The sequence below is a fragment of the Macrotis lagotis genome, chromosome 4 (assembly GCF_037893015.1).
Source record: "Macrotis lagotis isolate mMagLag1 chromosome 4, bilby.v1.9.chrom.fasta, whole genome shotgun sequence".
In the NCBI taxonomy this organism is placed as follows: domain Eukaryota; kingdom Metazoa; phylum Chordata; class Mammalia; order Peramelemorphia; family Peramelidae; genus Macrotis; species Macrotis lagotis.
In genome coordinates, this window is record NC_133661.1 from 200416018 (window position 1) to 200433129 (window position 17112).

The window sequence follows — 17112 nt, forward strand, 5'->3', positions numbered from 1 at the left end:
GAATAGCATGAGAACAAGTATGTTTCAAGCTTCAGGTGGCACAGTGGATAGAGCACTGGCCTTGGAGTCAGGAGGACAGGAGTTTGAATCTAGCCTCAGAGACCTGACACTTAACCCTGGTTGCCTCACATCCTGGGTCATCTCCAGTCATCTTGATTCATACCTGGCCACTGGACCCACATGGCTCTGGAGGAGAGAGTGAAACCGGTGACTTAGCACAGGAAACCTCCTCCCTCAAATCCATTTCACGTGCTTGTCATCATGACATCACCTCCCTGACATCATGGTCTTCTTTGAAAATGGACAAGCATTATTGAGTTTCAAGGACAGAGAAAGTGTTTTATAGTTAGTCAGAAAATGCACATAAGAAATCATTCCATCTAGACCCTTCTTTTTTATGGATAAGGAAACTAAGCCCCAAAGCATGAAGACATAGAATGTAATGTAAAGCACCAAACTGAGCACAGATTCTGGAGTGTCAGAGAACCTGGCTTCAAATTTCACCTCTAATGATTGGTCAAATCACTCACTTTCCCCATCTGTAAAAAGAAGAGAGTAGACGATCCAATCTTTCTGGAGAGCAATTTAGTGCCCAAAAGCAATATGCCCAAAGAGCAATAACACCATGCCTACCCTTTGAACCAACAATACCACTATTAGGTCTGCATTCCAAAAAAAATCATAAAAAAGTGGGGAGAGATCCACATGTACAAAAATGTTTATAGCAGCTCTTTTTCTAGTGACAAAGAATTGGAAATTGAGGGGATTCCTCTCATTTGGGGAATGATTGAACAAATTATGGTATATGAATGTGAAGAAGTACTATTTCTGTAAAAAATCATGAAAAGCAAGGAAAGACTTGCATGCACAGATGCTGAGTGAAATGAACAGAACCAGGAGAACACTGTACACATTAACAGCAACATTGACAGATGATCAACTAGGATGGGCTCAGTTTCTCTCAGCAGTTCATCAATCAAGAATAATTGAAAGACCTGTGATGGAAAATGCCATCCATATCCAGAGGAATCCGAATGCAGAGCAAATTTCTTTAGTTTTTTCTCTTTCTTATAGTTTTTCCCCTTAATTCTAATTCTTCTTTCATAGTATGACTAATATAGAAATATATTAAACACAACTGTACATGTACATTTTATATCAGATTGTTTGCTGCCATGGGGAGGGGGAATGGAAGGGAGGTAGGTAGAAAAATGTGGAACTCAGTAATTGCAAAATTGCAAAAGGATGAATGTTGCAAACTATCTCTGCATGTAATTGGAAAATAAAATAATGAAAAATAAAAATAAAAGGAGTTTGAGCAAATGACTTGGGATGCTTTCTAGTTCTAGACTTATGGTTGCAATAATGACTTGACCCAAATCCTGTAACCTGAAAAGGCAAGTTTAGAACTCAAGTCCCCTTACTCCCAGGCTGGTACTTTGCTTTTTCATTTCCTCAACCCTACGACCTTGAATACAGTATATTTCCTGGGAGCCCTAAATCAATATAATGAGTATTTTTCTCAGTCCTCTTTGAGGAGGTCAAACACTATGCTAAGTATTGGGGATTTAAAACTAGGTAGCTCATTGTCTCAGTGAGCAGAGCACTGGAGTTTGGAATCGGTCAGACCTGAGTTCAAATTCTTCTGCAGGGGCAGCTAGGTGGCGCAGTGGATAGAGCATGGACCTTGGGGTCAGGAGGTCCTGAGTTCAAATCCAGCCTCAGACACTTAATAATTGTCTAGTTGTATGACCTTGGGCAAGTCACTTAAACCCATTGCCTTAAATAAATAAAATTAAATTCTGCTGCAAACACTTGCTAGCCATGTAACCCCAGGCAAATCACTTAACCTCACTCTACCTCAGTTCCTCATCTGTAAAATATAAGGTTAATAATTCCTCCCTCACTGAGGATAAAATGATCTGGTATTTGTTAAGCATTTTACAAACTTTAAAACATATTTACACACACACACACACACACACACACACACACACACACACACACATATGCTAGCTATTATAAAGATAAAAATGATCCTTGCTCTAAACGTTGTCCAGTTCAGTTGCTTTAGTCATGTCCAACTCTTTGTGGCCCATTTGAGATTTTTTTAGGTTTTGGTTGGGTTTTTTTGCAAGGCAAATAGGGTCAAGTGGCTTGCCCAAGGCCACACAGCTAGGTAATTATTAAGTGTCTGAGACCGGATTTGAACCCAGGTACTCCTGACTCCAGGGCCTGTGCTTTATCCACTACGGCACCTAGCACCCATTTGGGGTTTTTTTTTTTGGCAAAGATACTGAAATAGCTTGCCATTTCCTTCTCCAAATCATTTCACAGATGAGGAAACTGAGGCATACAAAGTTAAATGACTTGCTCAGGGCCACACATCTAGTAAGTGTGTGAGGCCATTTCAAACTCAGAAAACCAGACTGTGTCTTCCTGACTCCAGGCTCATCACTCTATCCACTGCACCACTTAGGGACTTGTTCACAGACTTATATACACGTATTCACATATCCATGCAACATCTATACATGCATTATATTCTTATACTCCCATATATACTACAAAACTAGGAAATACAAAGTAATTTCAGGTTACAGATAACAACTCAAGTGTAATTGGAAGGAGATGACTGAAGGAGATCACATTTGAACTGAGTCTTGTAGGAATTTGGGTATTCCAAGAGAGTGATGAGGAGGGAAAGCATAGACCAGGGTGAGGCAGAGGGGCAGAGGGGACGATCTAAGCAAATGGAATGTGGGATCTATGAGAAATAGCAACTAGGCAGTTTGGGATGAAATACTAGCATTCTAGAAAGATGAACTGCAGCCAATCTGTTAAGGATTTTAAAAGCCAAACAGGAGTCTTTAATCCTTGAGACAATTAAGAGAAATGAAGATTCTTGAATGGAGGAGTCACTGAGTTACTTTAAGATTTACAGAACATGTCAATTCTAGGAGATGGGTACTAACTATATAATTTTTCCATTCTGTAGAGAAAACTGAGTCTCTCTAGGAGGTTAAGTGACTTAACCCTGGTACTTATCTGAGTTAACATTTGAATTCAGGAATTTTGGAGTTCCCAGACCTGAGAAAGCCAGGTGGTGCAGGTGCAGTAACTAGAGTAGAGACTTGGAGTCAGAAAGATCTGAGTTCAAAACTGCCCTCAAGCAATTGCCAGCTGTATAACCCTAGGCAGTGTATTTAACCATTCTCAGACTCAGTTTTCTCATAAAAATGTAGATAATGTAACCCCTTCCTCCCAGAGCTATGGCAAGGATAAAATGAGATAATATTTATTAAGTGTTTTGCAAACCTTAAAGTGATATATTATTATTTTTTTTAAATTTATTTTTATTAAAGATATTATTTGAGTTTTACAATTTTCCCCCCAATCTTGCTTCCCTCCTCCCACCCACCCCCACCACGGAAAGCACTCTGTCAGTCTTTACTTTGTTTCCATGTTGTACCTTGATCCAAATTGGGTGTGATGAGAGAGAAATCATATCCTTGAAGAAGAGAAGAGAAGTCTCAAGTCTCACAAGATCAGACAATAAGATATCTGGGTTTTTTTTTCTAAATTAAAGGGAATAGTCCTTGCACTTTGTTCAAACTCCACAGCTCCTTATCTGGATACAGATGGCACTCTCCTTTGCAGAAAGCCCAAAATTGTTCCCCATTGTTGCACTGATGGAATGAGCAAGTCCTTCAAGGTTGAACATCACTCCCATGTTGCTGTTAGGGTATACAGTATTTTTCTGGTTCTGCTCATCTCACTCAGCATCAGTTCATGCAAATCCCTCCAGGCTTCCCTGAAATCCCATCCCTCCTGGTTTCTAATAGAACAATAGTGTTCCATGACATACCTATACCACAGTTTGCCAAGCCATTCCCCATTTGAAGGACATTTACTGGATTTCCAATTCTTTGCCACCACAAACAGGGCTGCTATGAATATTTTTGTACAAGTAATGTTTTTACCCTTTTCCATCATCTCTTCAGGGTATAGACCCAGTAGTGGTATTGCTAGATCAAAGGGTATGCATATTTTGGGCATAGTTCCAAATAGCTCTCCAGAAGGGTTGGATGAGTTCACAGCTCCACCAACAGTGTAATAGTGTCCCAGATTTCCCACATCCCTTCCAACAGTGATCATTATCCTTCCTGGTCATACTGGCCAATCTGAGAGGTGTGAGGTGGTACCTCAGAGAAGCTTTAATTTTCATTTCTCTAATAATTAATGATTTAGAGCAATTTTTCATATGGCTATGGATTGCTTTGATCTCATCTGTAAATTGCCTTTGAATATCTTTTGACCATTTGTCAATTGGGGAATGGCTTTTTGTTTTAAAAATATGACTCAGTTCTCTATATTTTAGAAATGAGTCCTTTGTCAGAATAATTAGTTGTAAAGATTGTTTCCCAGTTTACTACATTTCTTTTGATCTTGGTTATATTGGTTTTATCTGTGCAAAAGCTTTTTAATTTAATGTAATCGAAATCATCTAATTGGTTTTTGGTGATGTTCTCCAACTCTTCCTTAGTCATAAACTGCTCCCCTTTCCATAGATCTGATAGGTAGACTATTCCTTGATCTTCTAATTTGCTTATAGTATTGTTTTCTATGTCTATGTCCTATAACCATTTGGATCTTATCTTGGTAAAGGGTGTGAGGTGTTGGTCTAATCTAAGTTTCTTCCATACTAACTTCCAATTATCCCAGCAGTTTTTATCAAAGAGGGAGTTTTTATCCCAATGGCCAGACTCTTTGGGTTTATCAAACAGCAGATTACTATAATCATCTCCTGCTTTTGCACTTAGTCTATTCCACTGGTCCACCACTCTATTTCTTAGCCAATACCAAACAGTTTTGATGACTGATGCTTTATAATATAATTTTAGATCCGGTAGGGCTAAGCCACCTTCTTTTGCACTTTTTTTCATTAAGCTCCTGGCAATTCTTGACTTTTTATTTCTCCATATGAATTTACTTACAATTTTTTCTAACTTGTGAAAGTAATTTTTTGGAATTTTGATTGGTAGGGCACTAAACAGATAGTTTAGTTTTGGTAGAATTGTCATTTTTATTATATTAGCTCTACCTATCCAGATATATTATTATTATTAACATCGTCATTATCATTATCCAAACCCTACACTTTACCCTCTGTGCATCTAGCTACTTCCAGTTGCATTGTATTGATTGCATCAAGCCCCAAAATACTATAGGGTCCCCTCAATAACATTCAGGACTACTCAGAAGAGATAGGCTTAACCCAGAAAAAAATAATATTTTTTTCACACTATTATAAAGAAACAGATAAGGTCCAAAGAGATTTAATGATTTACCAGCCAGTGATAGAAATAGAACCCAGACCTTCTGACACCAGAGCCAACACTTTCCACTGAGCCCAACTGTAGCAAGGAAGGAAACAGCTACTCAGCAGGATGGGCCCATTACTAACCTGTATTCTGCAAAATGACAATGACACAAAACATTAGCCTTTAATAAGAAGCTGTCTGAATAACCAGGTACTTAGGAAAAGGTAAATGTTAATGGGTTTATGAATAAAGAGAGAAGGGAAGGCAAACTCTTGTGCCTGGATCTGCTGCACAGGGAAGGCTGAGGGCAGCCTACTCCAGGGCCAAGCCCTGGGTAGTCAAGGGAAAGAAGACAAAAGAGGTGGGGAAGGAGGCAGGTCTCCCTCTCAAAGGAACACTGGTTCCTGTCACAATTGTTCCTGGATGATCTCCAAGTCATCCACTCTTCATTTGCTGAGGACACAGGTAGTTTCTCATTCTAGAGTCAGCTGTTCTTAAATGAGCTTCCAGGATAAGTCTTCAACTCCAGTTTTATATTTGTTTAAAGCTTATAGACCCTTCATCTGTTTGTACTGCCCTATCTATCCTTGTTTCTATTTACAAGCAATTATAAGTTCTTGAGAACAAAGATCTATCAAAGAGAGGGAACTGAACAGAATCTAGGTGATTTGTACCCTCACCCCTCCCACACTTTTTCCATGACTTCTATCTTGGCTTACTTGCCCTGAGATGATTGGAAATATTATTATGATTCTGTGCCAGGAACAGAGAAGTGCGTGATGTTTGGCAGGAGAGGAATGTGTTCAGGTCAGTCAGCTTCCTAGGGGCAGAGTCCTAGTTGCTCTGTATTTACCCCCTCATACCTTAACTCATAACTCAGAGCCTCCTCCTAAGTTGGGCATACTCTATGACTAAGCCCACTACTGAAACTGGAAGCCTTAGAGAAAGGATACTAAAGTAAATGGGAGCATATTTCCAGAATATTCAGAGATACCAGGGACAGATCCTCCACCCCTCCCCATCCTTAGTCTTCATTGGATCCTAGCTAGAAAAGAATTTAGAGGTCATCTTGTCCTACTCCTTCATTTTACAGATGAGGAAACTGAGGTCCAGACAAGGCTATATTATAATAACTTAGATTTACATATATGGTGCTTTAAAGTTTATAAAATGCTTTAGAAATATTATCTCATTTTAATCTCATAACAACCCTAGGAGAGGGTTGTTATTATTCTACTTATTTCTCTGAGGAGGAAATTGAGGTAGATGGAGGGTCACACAGCCAGCAAGGATCTGAAGTTAGATTTGAATGCAGGTCTTCCTGACTCCAGGCCTAAGACTTTAGTCACTGAGCCACCTCAATACTTGCTCTTCTACTTGCCCCAAATTATAAGCCATGGTTTCATATGGTCTACTATCTTTTTCTTTTTCAAGTGAATGACCCACTTCCTTTTCATTTCTGTCATGCATTTCTTTGATAATATGACAGTGTCAATATTGGTTGTGTAAACCTTGGCAACTTATTTCACCCTACCCTAACAATAATAATAATAATAATAATAAGTTTTATAGCTTTTAAAGATTGGAAAAGCACTTTGCTGACATTATCCCATTTGAGTTTCACAGAAATCTTAGCTAGTAAGTACTGCAGTTCTGTTCTGTGGAGGGGGAAACTGAGACACAAAGAGCTTAAGTGACTTCCCCATGCAGCATTTAAAGCAGTCTTCCCATTTTCAGGTCCTTTGTTTTCTCTGCTATTTCTCATGTAATTCTGCATTGCCCTTGGGTATTTTGAAATATTGATTTTTCAGACACCATGTATACACACTGCTTCCATCATGGAATGTAAACAACTTGAGGAACTAGTTCATGTGTATTTCTGTATCATCACTAGCAAAATGCCTTAATAAATACTTATTTTAGTCTTGAGATAAATCTACTCTCTGTAGCTCAATTTCCTTATCTGGGAAATGAAAATATTGAATTCATCAGTCCCATAAGGTTCTATATAACTCCATTCTCTGATCCCAGGACCCTTTTAGGTCTGATATTAAATGAAATGTGAGTTGGTGTTATTATTAGTCTTAACACTGACCTTGAGCAAGTCTCTTCCCATCTTAGCCTCAATTTCCCAATTCTAAGAGGAGTTAGAATATATTCTGTAATGTTCTATTTAGCTCTAGCATTCTATATTCCACAATCACATGAAATGATAGCATCTCAGAACTTTGAGGTACATCAGAGGGTAGCCAGTTAAGGATGGAGTCTCAGTTTACTCTTTATATTTCTATAACCTGGCGCTTATCTAGCACATGATAAACTTTCTGTGACTAATTGATTTGCTGATTGATTCAAACCCATATAGGATCACTGGAAGAATTTTTTGCCCTAGATCTGACTAGAGAAATTCCTAATTTGGAAACTCCCTCCACCTAGGCATATCAGGTATAGGGGAAATCTATAACTTATATTAGGGAGTTGTCTGGGTCACTAAGAGATTAAATGACTTGGTCACACAGAGGCTGTACTTGAACCTAGATGTGATAAGACAAGCATCTGCTAAGTCCTTCTCACACTTACCCCTAATAGGCTAGATCAGTTTTTCCCTAAAAAGCAACTTAACTTTCCCTGAGACTTCATCCCTCTCCCCATTCTGGTCATATTTACATATTTAGAGCTTCCTAGTCACCTACAAACATAAAAATGTGCTTGGACTGCATGAGTAGTCACACTCTGATGACCAGACAGTATCCCTAACTGACCCCAGACCACATTTCTCATCCATTTACACTGGTCATCTTGCTATTGACCCTGCTGCTGTATACTTACTGCTTTGCATTTCTTGCTCTGGAAACAGTCACCAAATTAATACTATCATTACTTTTGGAAAGAAAATGAATAATGGACTTCCCTGTAACTACTTACTATCACCAAAGACTCCCTTTCCTGGCCACCACCCCTCAGATGTGTTATCTCCCCTATTAGAATGTAATTTTCTTGATGGCACAGACTGTGGAATCAGTCAGCAAGCATTTATTAAGCACTTACTCTATGCCAAACAGTGAGTTACAAAGAAAGATTAAGGGGCAGCTAGTTGGCACAATGGTTAGAGTACTACCCTTGGAGTTAGAAGGATCTGAGTTCAAAACCAGCCTCAGATGTTTAGTAGCTAGGTGACTCTGGGCAAGTCATCTAACCCCAATTTCTTAAAGCATACAACTACAGAAGATTTTAAAAAAAAACTTTCTTTGTATCCCCAGTATCAGGTTCCATGCTTAATACACAATGACACTAATATATGATTTTATTGGCTCATGGGGAGGGGGGTTGCAAGTCAATGGAATTAAGTGACTTGCCCAAGGCCACACAGCTAGGTAATTATTAAGTGTCTGAGGACAGATTTGAACTCAGGTCCTCCTGACTCCAGGGTCAGTGCTCTATCCACTGTGCCACCTAGCTGACCGAATACATGATTTTATAATTGTTCCTTTGTTCATTCATGAATTCCTTATTGGAAGAGAGTCTGTAAATTAGCATTTTTCTCTATAGTATCAAATATTTTGGTAGTTTTGTGGCCAGAAAAGCTTGACCTTGACTTTCTTCCAACTCCAGCCTGCATGGTCAAAGAAATTTAGATGTGGATAAGTATGGAAACAAGTGCAGGGATAAGTCCTTAACCTGGCCTCTAACTCTACTTCTAGAAATCTGGCTCAGAGGTCCCCTTCTTCAAACTTTGAGTTTGGCACACTACCCATGATTAAAGATTGAACATAGGGGCAGCTAGGTGGTGCAGTGGGTAAAGCACCAGCCCTGGAGTCAGTAGTACCTGGGTTCAAATCTATCCTCAGACACTTAATAATTACCTAGCTGTGTGGTCTTGGCCAAGCCACTTAAGCCCATTTGCCTTGCAAAAACCTTAAAAAAAAAAGATTGAACATTAAAGATTGCTCAACACAATATGAACAAGATTCTTTTTAATCTTCCCTGTGGCATCACATTGTACTAGATGGTATAGATACAGAAATATTTCAAGACACAAAGTCCTTTCCCTCAAAAGGTTTGCAATACAGATCAAGGGATAAGCCATGCACATACTTTTGTAGGTACATGAAATCTATGATGTTATTGCTCATAAACTCCCTTATCTAATGGTTATAGCAGCATTCATGATTCCACAGATAATCCTAGGAAGTTCTTTGAGATATAGAACAGGATAATGGGCTCATAGTCACAAAGCCATAAATAGGATGGGACCATAGAGGTGTTGTCCCAGAGTGTTGTAATTTAGAAGGGTATCAGGCACTTAGATGCTTCGGTAAGAAAAATAGTTGAGCTTAGTGCATTTTAGCAAGTATAATAAGTTCAAAAAGGAAACCATCAGTTGATGAACTTTCCTTCCCCCTTTCCCAGTCTTCCTCTCTCTGCATATCCCAAATGAGATCCTTAATTGTGTCCCAGGGTTATCTATTTTCCCAATACAGGCAATATTTTGGTGTTTCTCTGCTCCCGCAACTAAATTTGTCTTATTAGTTACCTTGACTTAGCATTTTTTGTTATATGTCCTTGAAGTAAGTGAAAAGGGGGATTTAATTTATACATATACACAGCTTAGTTGATGTAATCACAGATGATAATGTGTTAATGTATTAATAAGATATTAATACTAATGTTCCTACCACAAAGTGCAAACACTTGTCTCTGTTGGAAATAGAGGAACAGCTTGGAATTAACGGGCCTGAAAATTTGGCCTCTCTTTTTTCCCCCATCTTTCTCCCCACCTCAAGACTTTTTTTTTAGGTTGTTTTTTTTTGCAAGGCAAATAGGGTTAAAGTGACTTGCCCAAGGCCACACAGCTAGGTAATTATTTAAGTGTCTGAGGTTGGATTTGAACTCAGGTACTCCTGACTCCAGGGCCGGTGCTCTATCCACTGTGCCACCTAGCTGCCCCAAGACTTTTTAAAAGATTGAATTACTAGTCCTATAAGTTTCTCAATTCCAGAAAACACCAGAAGAAGTAGCCACTGAGAGGGAATCATTCCCAGGGGGAGGAAAGAATTTTTTTCTCCTCCTCTTCCTTTAGCTATGTCATTTTGAAGGGTAGCCATTTAATCAGGAGAAACCATTCAGAAATTAGAGGGGACATAACTTAAGGAGAGAGAAAGATGCTTTAGACCAGTGGTCCTCAGCTTTTTTGGTCTCTGGACCTCTTTTATATTCTTCAAAAAATATTGAGAACTGCCCCTCAAAACTTTTGTTTATTATGGGTTAAATTAATTGATATTTACCATCTTAGAAATTAAAGTGTTGGGGCGGCTAGGTGGCACAGTGGATAGAGCACCGGCCCTGGAGTCAGGAGTACCTGAGTTCAAATCCAGCCTCAGACACTTAATAATTACCTAGCTGTGTGGCCTGGGCAGGCCACTTAACCCCATTGCCTTGAAAAATCTTAAAAAAAAAAAAAAAAAAAAAGAAATTAAAGTGCTTTTGTTTTATTTTGAAAACAGTTTTGACCTTATTAACCCCCTGAAAGGGAGCCCCCAGGAATCTCTGGACCCCTCTTAGAGGATTGCTACTTTAAACAATGATATGGGGGTGGAGGGGTGGGAACAGGACCTCTAGTAGCAAAAAAGAGAATTTATTATGGATTCCAGAAAGAGGTAGTCTTGGCAGTTAAATCAACAGAGAGATGTGGACCCTGGGGACCCAGGTGAGCAACTTGTTCAGGACAGATGCTATTGGGGGTGGGGAGGACTTCATTAAGACTCCACAGTGGAGAAAAAAGAACCTGTAACACAAGTTGAGTTGCCTTGGTCACAGATATTCTCTGGTTGCTGGATGGATATTTCATTACTATTTGCCTCTAACTTTATGTCCATTCTTTCCACCAATGATATGTATATTAGTGGGTGAGTGCAGATTTATTTCAGGAAGGAATGTTTTATATGCTACCTAACTAAATATATTTGCTAAGAGCTCATTGTGTCATTGTTTCATGGGACACACAGGTGGGGACTCTTGCACATACATTATAGTTTGAAAAGGATGATCATTTAAAAGGTACACTCTTGAAATATCAGGTAACAATCGTACTCTGGGGAGTAGCCTGGAAGGGGTAATATACAACTAAGTTTCAGAACTAGGATTCAAATCCAGTTCTTCTAAATTCAAGTTCAGTACTCTTTTCACTTTACCATATTACCTCACAAAAGGATAAATAAGAAATAGAATAAAATGCACTGGATTGAGTCAGGAGTATGCAAATTTTATTACTAGTCATATTACTAACTTGTATGAGGTTTCCTAGCATTCTGGAAAGAGCAATGGATATAAAGTCAGAGGGTTAGATGAAATATGAAAAGAAAGAAGAAATTCAAGACCACTTTAAAATGCTAAAGGAGGTCAAGAAGGGGAAGTGGTTTGAAAGTTGGCTTCAGAGTCAAGAAGGTCCTTGAGTTCAATCCTGTATCTGAAATATGTGAGATTGTGTGACCTAAGCATGTTCCTTAAACTCTCAATGCTCTGGGCAAACCCTTCACTATAAACTTCAGTACAGATGCTCATCTGTCTTGATAGAAGAAATTCCCTAGATCATTGAAATTTAAACCACTGGTATGGTTTTTTTTTAGGGTGTTTCTTTTTTTTCAAGCCAAATGGGGTTAAGTGGTTTACCCAACGCCACACAGCTAGGTAATTATTAAATGTCTGAGGTCAGATTTGAACTCAGGTACTCCTGATTCCAGGGGTGGTGCTCTATCCACTGCACCACCTTGCCTACCCACTGGTATGGTTTTTTTTTTAAATGGTATCCAGACATAGAATAGAATGAAAGCTAAATTCAATTAAATCAATTCAGCTAGGTTGTAAGTCAATGGAAAGAACACTAGTTCTGGACTTAAGAGACACCAGATGCAAATATTGCCATTGATTATTACAGCCTGTATGACTTTGAAAAATAATAATGATAGTTAACATTTATCTAACATTTTAAAGTTTGCCTCACTACAACTCTTTGTAATAAGTTCTATTATTCCCATTTTATTTATGAGAAAATTGAGTCTTAAAGAGGCTAACTGACTGGTTCAGTCACTCAGCTAGTATTTGAGTGAGGATTTAAATCCTCTTACCTATCATAGTTACTTAACCTCCTAAGGCCTCAGTTATCTCATTTGTAAAACAGGGAAGGAGGAGGGGAGTTGAACTATACATGAACTTTGAAGTCCCATCCTATTCTAAACCTAGGATCCTATTAAGCACCTGCTCTGGGACAGGAGGTAATGGAGATAGAGAAAAGGAGAAAGGAGAGAGACTGGAGACAAGGAGATTAAGATTATTTCAAGTAGTCTAGAATCCCTCACTCATTTTTGTTGTCTACTAAGTGATGAGGATATCTAAATGAAGGAGAGAAAGATCTGCAGTGGAGTTTAAGCAATTAGAGCAGAAATGAAGAAATATATGAGCCCTAAAGTCATTATGGTTTGAATATAAAGATAATCATCTTGGTTTGATATATAGTCTGAAAAGATGGTGGATCATCTAGGTGGAGCTGTCCTTTGGCATTTGAAAAACCTTAACTAGGAGGTGGCTAGGTGGCTCAGTGGATAGAGCACTGGCCCTGGAGTCAGGACAATGTGAGTTCAAATCCATCCTCAGACATTTAATAATTACCTAGCTGTGTGTACCTGTTAAATATTTCTTTCCATCAATTCCTCCACTTCTAGGTGCTCTAGACCAGTAGTAGCAACAAATCAGTAGAAATGATTCCTGTCTCCTGCATATTAACTTAGAAAAAGCACAAATTATCTATATTTTATTGTATTTTATTTATTTTGCTAATAATTTCCCAATTATATTTTTTTATTTTTGCAAGTCAATGGGTTTAAGTAATTTGCCCAAGGTCATACAATTAGTAAATATCAAATGTCTGAATCCAGTTTTGAACTCAAGTACTCCTGAGGCCAGGGCCAGTGCTATGTCTACTGCACCACCTAGCTGCTCCCCCCCCCCCCAATTATATTTTAATCTGGATGGGGGCACTGTGGTTCAGGCTGAAGGTGCTGACTCTTCACTGCACTAGGCGACTCTACAAATTGCAGAGGGGTGACCTGCAAAGATAAAGGGAATTTTCTTACTTGAAAGTTTCTCTGTCCTAATAAAATTGCAGATTCAGTCCCTATCCCTGTCCCTAAAGAATAACAGTGTGTGATGAAAAGGGGGTGAAAAGTTTGAGAATTCCTAAACTAAGAAAAGACAGTCTCTAGATTAAGTGGTTGGGTCAGTGTTGTCAAATGTTGCAGAGAAATTAAGGCATCTAAGGGCTGAGAAGAGACATTTGGACTTGTGGCTTAGAAGGTCAGCTGAGACCTTAAACAGAGCATTTGCAGAACAGGGTTGAGACAGAAATCGGACAGCAAAAGGTTACTGAGTGGGTGGGTAGAGAAGAAATAAGATCCTGTGAGAGAGACACCAACAAAGGCAAAACAAAAGCTTTTTCCTTTAACTTGGGCTAAATTGACCAGGCTTCTTTCTCTTGGTCACACCCTCAATAAAGTGAATAAAGACTTCTCTTTCTAGAAGTTTGGCAGTAAAAAGAAAAATGTAAATAGGGCAAGAGCTCAAGGGAAAGTTTTTGTTTGTTTTAGGATAAAGGAGCCCCCAGGGGATGCTGGTATTGGGGAAGAGATAGCACAGAGAGAGAGAAAGGATGGAACCCAATTAGGAAACTGGAGGGGAGGATTAAGAACCCTGGTGAAGGGATTAGCCCTGAAAAAGAGAGAAAAAAAGAAAAGAATCAGTAAATACAAGGCTATATTGAGATTACAGAATGGTATAGAGGCTAGCATTTATTTTCTTTTCCTCTCATCTTACCACCTTTCCCCATGATTGAGAGAGAAAAACCAAATACTTGTAACAGAATTGCAAGCAAATTCCCACATTGATCATGTCCAAAAGAAATGTCTCAGTTTGCATCTTGAGAGCATAACCATTCTTTTAGGAGGCAGGGGATACCATAGCATCTACCTTAAGTGAACAAGATGGGATTTGAAACAGAAGCAACTACTGTGGATCTAGGTGGAGTGAAGAAGACTCATTTTCCTGAGCTCAAATCTGGCCTCAGACACTAGCTGTGTGATCCTGGGAAAGTCATTTAACCCTGTTTGTCTCAGTTTCCTCATCTGTAAAAATGAACTAGAGAAGGAAATGGCAACCCACTTCAGTGCTTTGTCAAGAAAACCCCAAATGGGGTCAAAAAGAGTGAACAGGATTGAAATAACCAAATAACATTGTACACTAAGATGTGCAAAGTGCCTTACCTACATCATCTCATTCGAGCTTCAGAATAACTCTATGCAGTAAGTACTATAGGCATAATTATTACCATTTTACTGATGAAGAAACTGGGCCTAAGATAGGTTTCTGAGCCTAAGTTAGTCTCAGAGCCAGTGAGTATCTGAGGTAGGAGTCAGTATTTCTGATTCCATGTCAAGCAGTATGCCAAACTGATGAGCAGCAAGAAAGATCCAGGGACATGAATTTGTAGAGGACCTTAGGCAACACAGCCTTATGGCTTTCTTCACTGAGGCTCAGAATCATAGAAATAAAAGCAGAGAAAGTAATAATATCAAGGAAGATGGATAGTTAGGGATTTGTATGATGAGAACAGCAGATCAAGAAAGAGAGGAAGTTTAGAGTCCCCAAAAAAGATTGACTAGGAAGAAAGTTCAGAGAATCCAGAAGTGGGGGGATAGATTATAAAAAGTGAGAAGTTACTTTCCCCTCCCTCTAACTTCTCTCATTTTTCTTGTCCATATCTATTAATGTACATGTTGTTTCTGCCTTTAGAATGTAAACCTGAGGATAGACATTGCTTCTGTCTTTCCTTTGTAACCCTAGTGCTTATGGCAACTGGACATTTGGTCATCTCATATCACAGTGCATATGATGAACATTTACAAGAAAAATGCTTTGGGGGCGTCTAGGTGGCACAGTGGATAAAGCACTGGCCCTGGAGTCAGGAGTACCTGGGTTCAAATCCTGTCTCAGTCACACACCTAGCTGTGTGGCCTTGGGCAAGCCACTTAACCCCATTTGCCTTGCAAAAACTTAAAAAAAAGAAATTTAAAAAATGCTTTGAAATTAGTTGTACCTACTGTTGCAATATGAGTTGCAGAGGATAAGCAAGTAGAAAAATATCTATGAAGAACTCATTAGATCCTCCAAATTTAATAAAATTATATTGAATAGTACATGGTGACTTCAGTGCAAGGGTAGGAATGGGCATTGCCTCAGATAAACTGAGGTCTGGGAAACACCTTAATTTAGAAAGTCCAAGGTCATTCATTTCATTCCTGGCCATCAACAGTAATCTTGACTTTAGTCTTGCCACTGGAGTTCAATGACTGGAGGAGAGAGTGAATCTGATGACTTTACCCTGCTCTACCTTTACTTTAGTCTAATTCATGAACAAATGAAGACATCACCCTCTTGAAGTCACTGGTCCTTTTTGAGAAGAAAAGAATGAACAATAACAAACAACAGTGATCAAGTGACTATCAGTGGTAGGTCTTAAAATTCATGACTCCTCTAACCCCTGCTCCATACTGCAGTTGTGTGAAAAAAAGAACCAATGGTGACAGTTTTCCTAGTTTCTGCAGTTATGAGAACAAAATTACAGACTTTATACTTTCAGTTCTGTTTTAAACACAGGGTTGTTGTTCCTTTTTAATCCTGGAGTGTGGGGAGGGAGTACATGAAAAAGTGTTTTGTTTCATTTGTAAATTCCAGAAAAATAGCATTCTGTGACGGAAATGTACCTGGTGCCTTCAATCATCTCCTGAAAAACACACAAGCTTCACCTAAGTCATTGAATACAACTCTGCTAAGTATTTTATATTCTCTCAAATCTATTACAGCTATAATACTAGAAGATGCAATTTAAAAAGGGCATTATTTGACTTGATTCTTTTCAGAACAGAGTGGGCAGGAAGAGTGGGGCAACATAGCTCTGATAGAGAACTAAACCTGTTTACAGACGATTTTTTAGCTAATCATATGGTTGTTATAGTTTTTGTTTTTAGCTTTTACAGAGAAATATTTACTTCAAAGGTATAGCAAGAACAAATATACAAACATTTCACCCTAACACCTCAGGGGCTACCCCAACTCAGCCTCTGGGGAGGGAGAAGGATTAGGTTCACAGTTTCTACAAAACATTTGTCCTACCTAAGTCCAAGATGAAACCAACTCCTCCACCAGCCTGTGCCCAGGTCCTGGGATTCTTAAGGCTTCTCTGCTGAGGCAAGTTGCAACATCTGGTTTGGGATCCTCGGCCCCAATGTGTCCATGGTTCAAAATCCTGGGTCAGAAATTCTACTCATTATATCTGGAAAGGATAAATGAAACAAGACCAAAGACCTATTTCTTGAATTCATAGGATCCAAGGGAAAGGGAATGTGTCCCTTGGGTTCTTTCCCACATATATAGCATGTGCCACAATTATATTATTATTATTATTTTAAGTTTTTGCAAGGCAAATTGGGTTAAGTGGTTTGCCCAAAGCCACACAGCTAGGTAATTATTAAGTGGCTGAGGCTGGATTTGAACTCAGGTACTCCTGACTCCAGGACCGGTGCTCTATCCACTTTGCCACCTAGCCTCCCCCACAATTATTTTCAAAGCAGTCCTTCTGCAAATACTTATCATCGAAGACCAAAATGATATCACTGTGTCTGAGACAAATTATAGTGTGTTTGACTGTGGCTAATCAGACCAATACAGGCTCAGAATATTC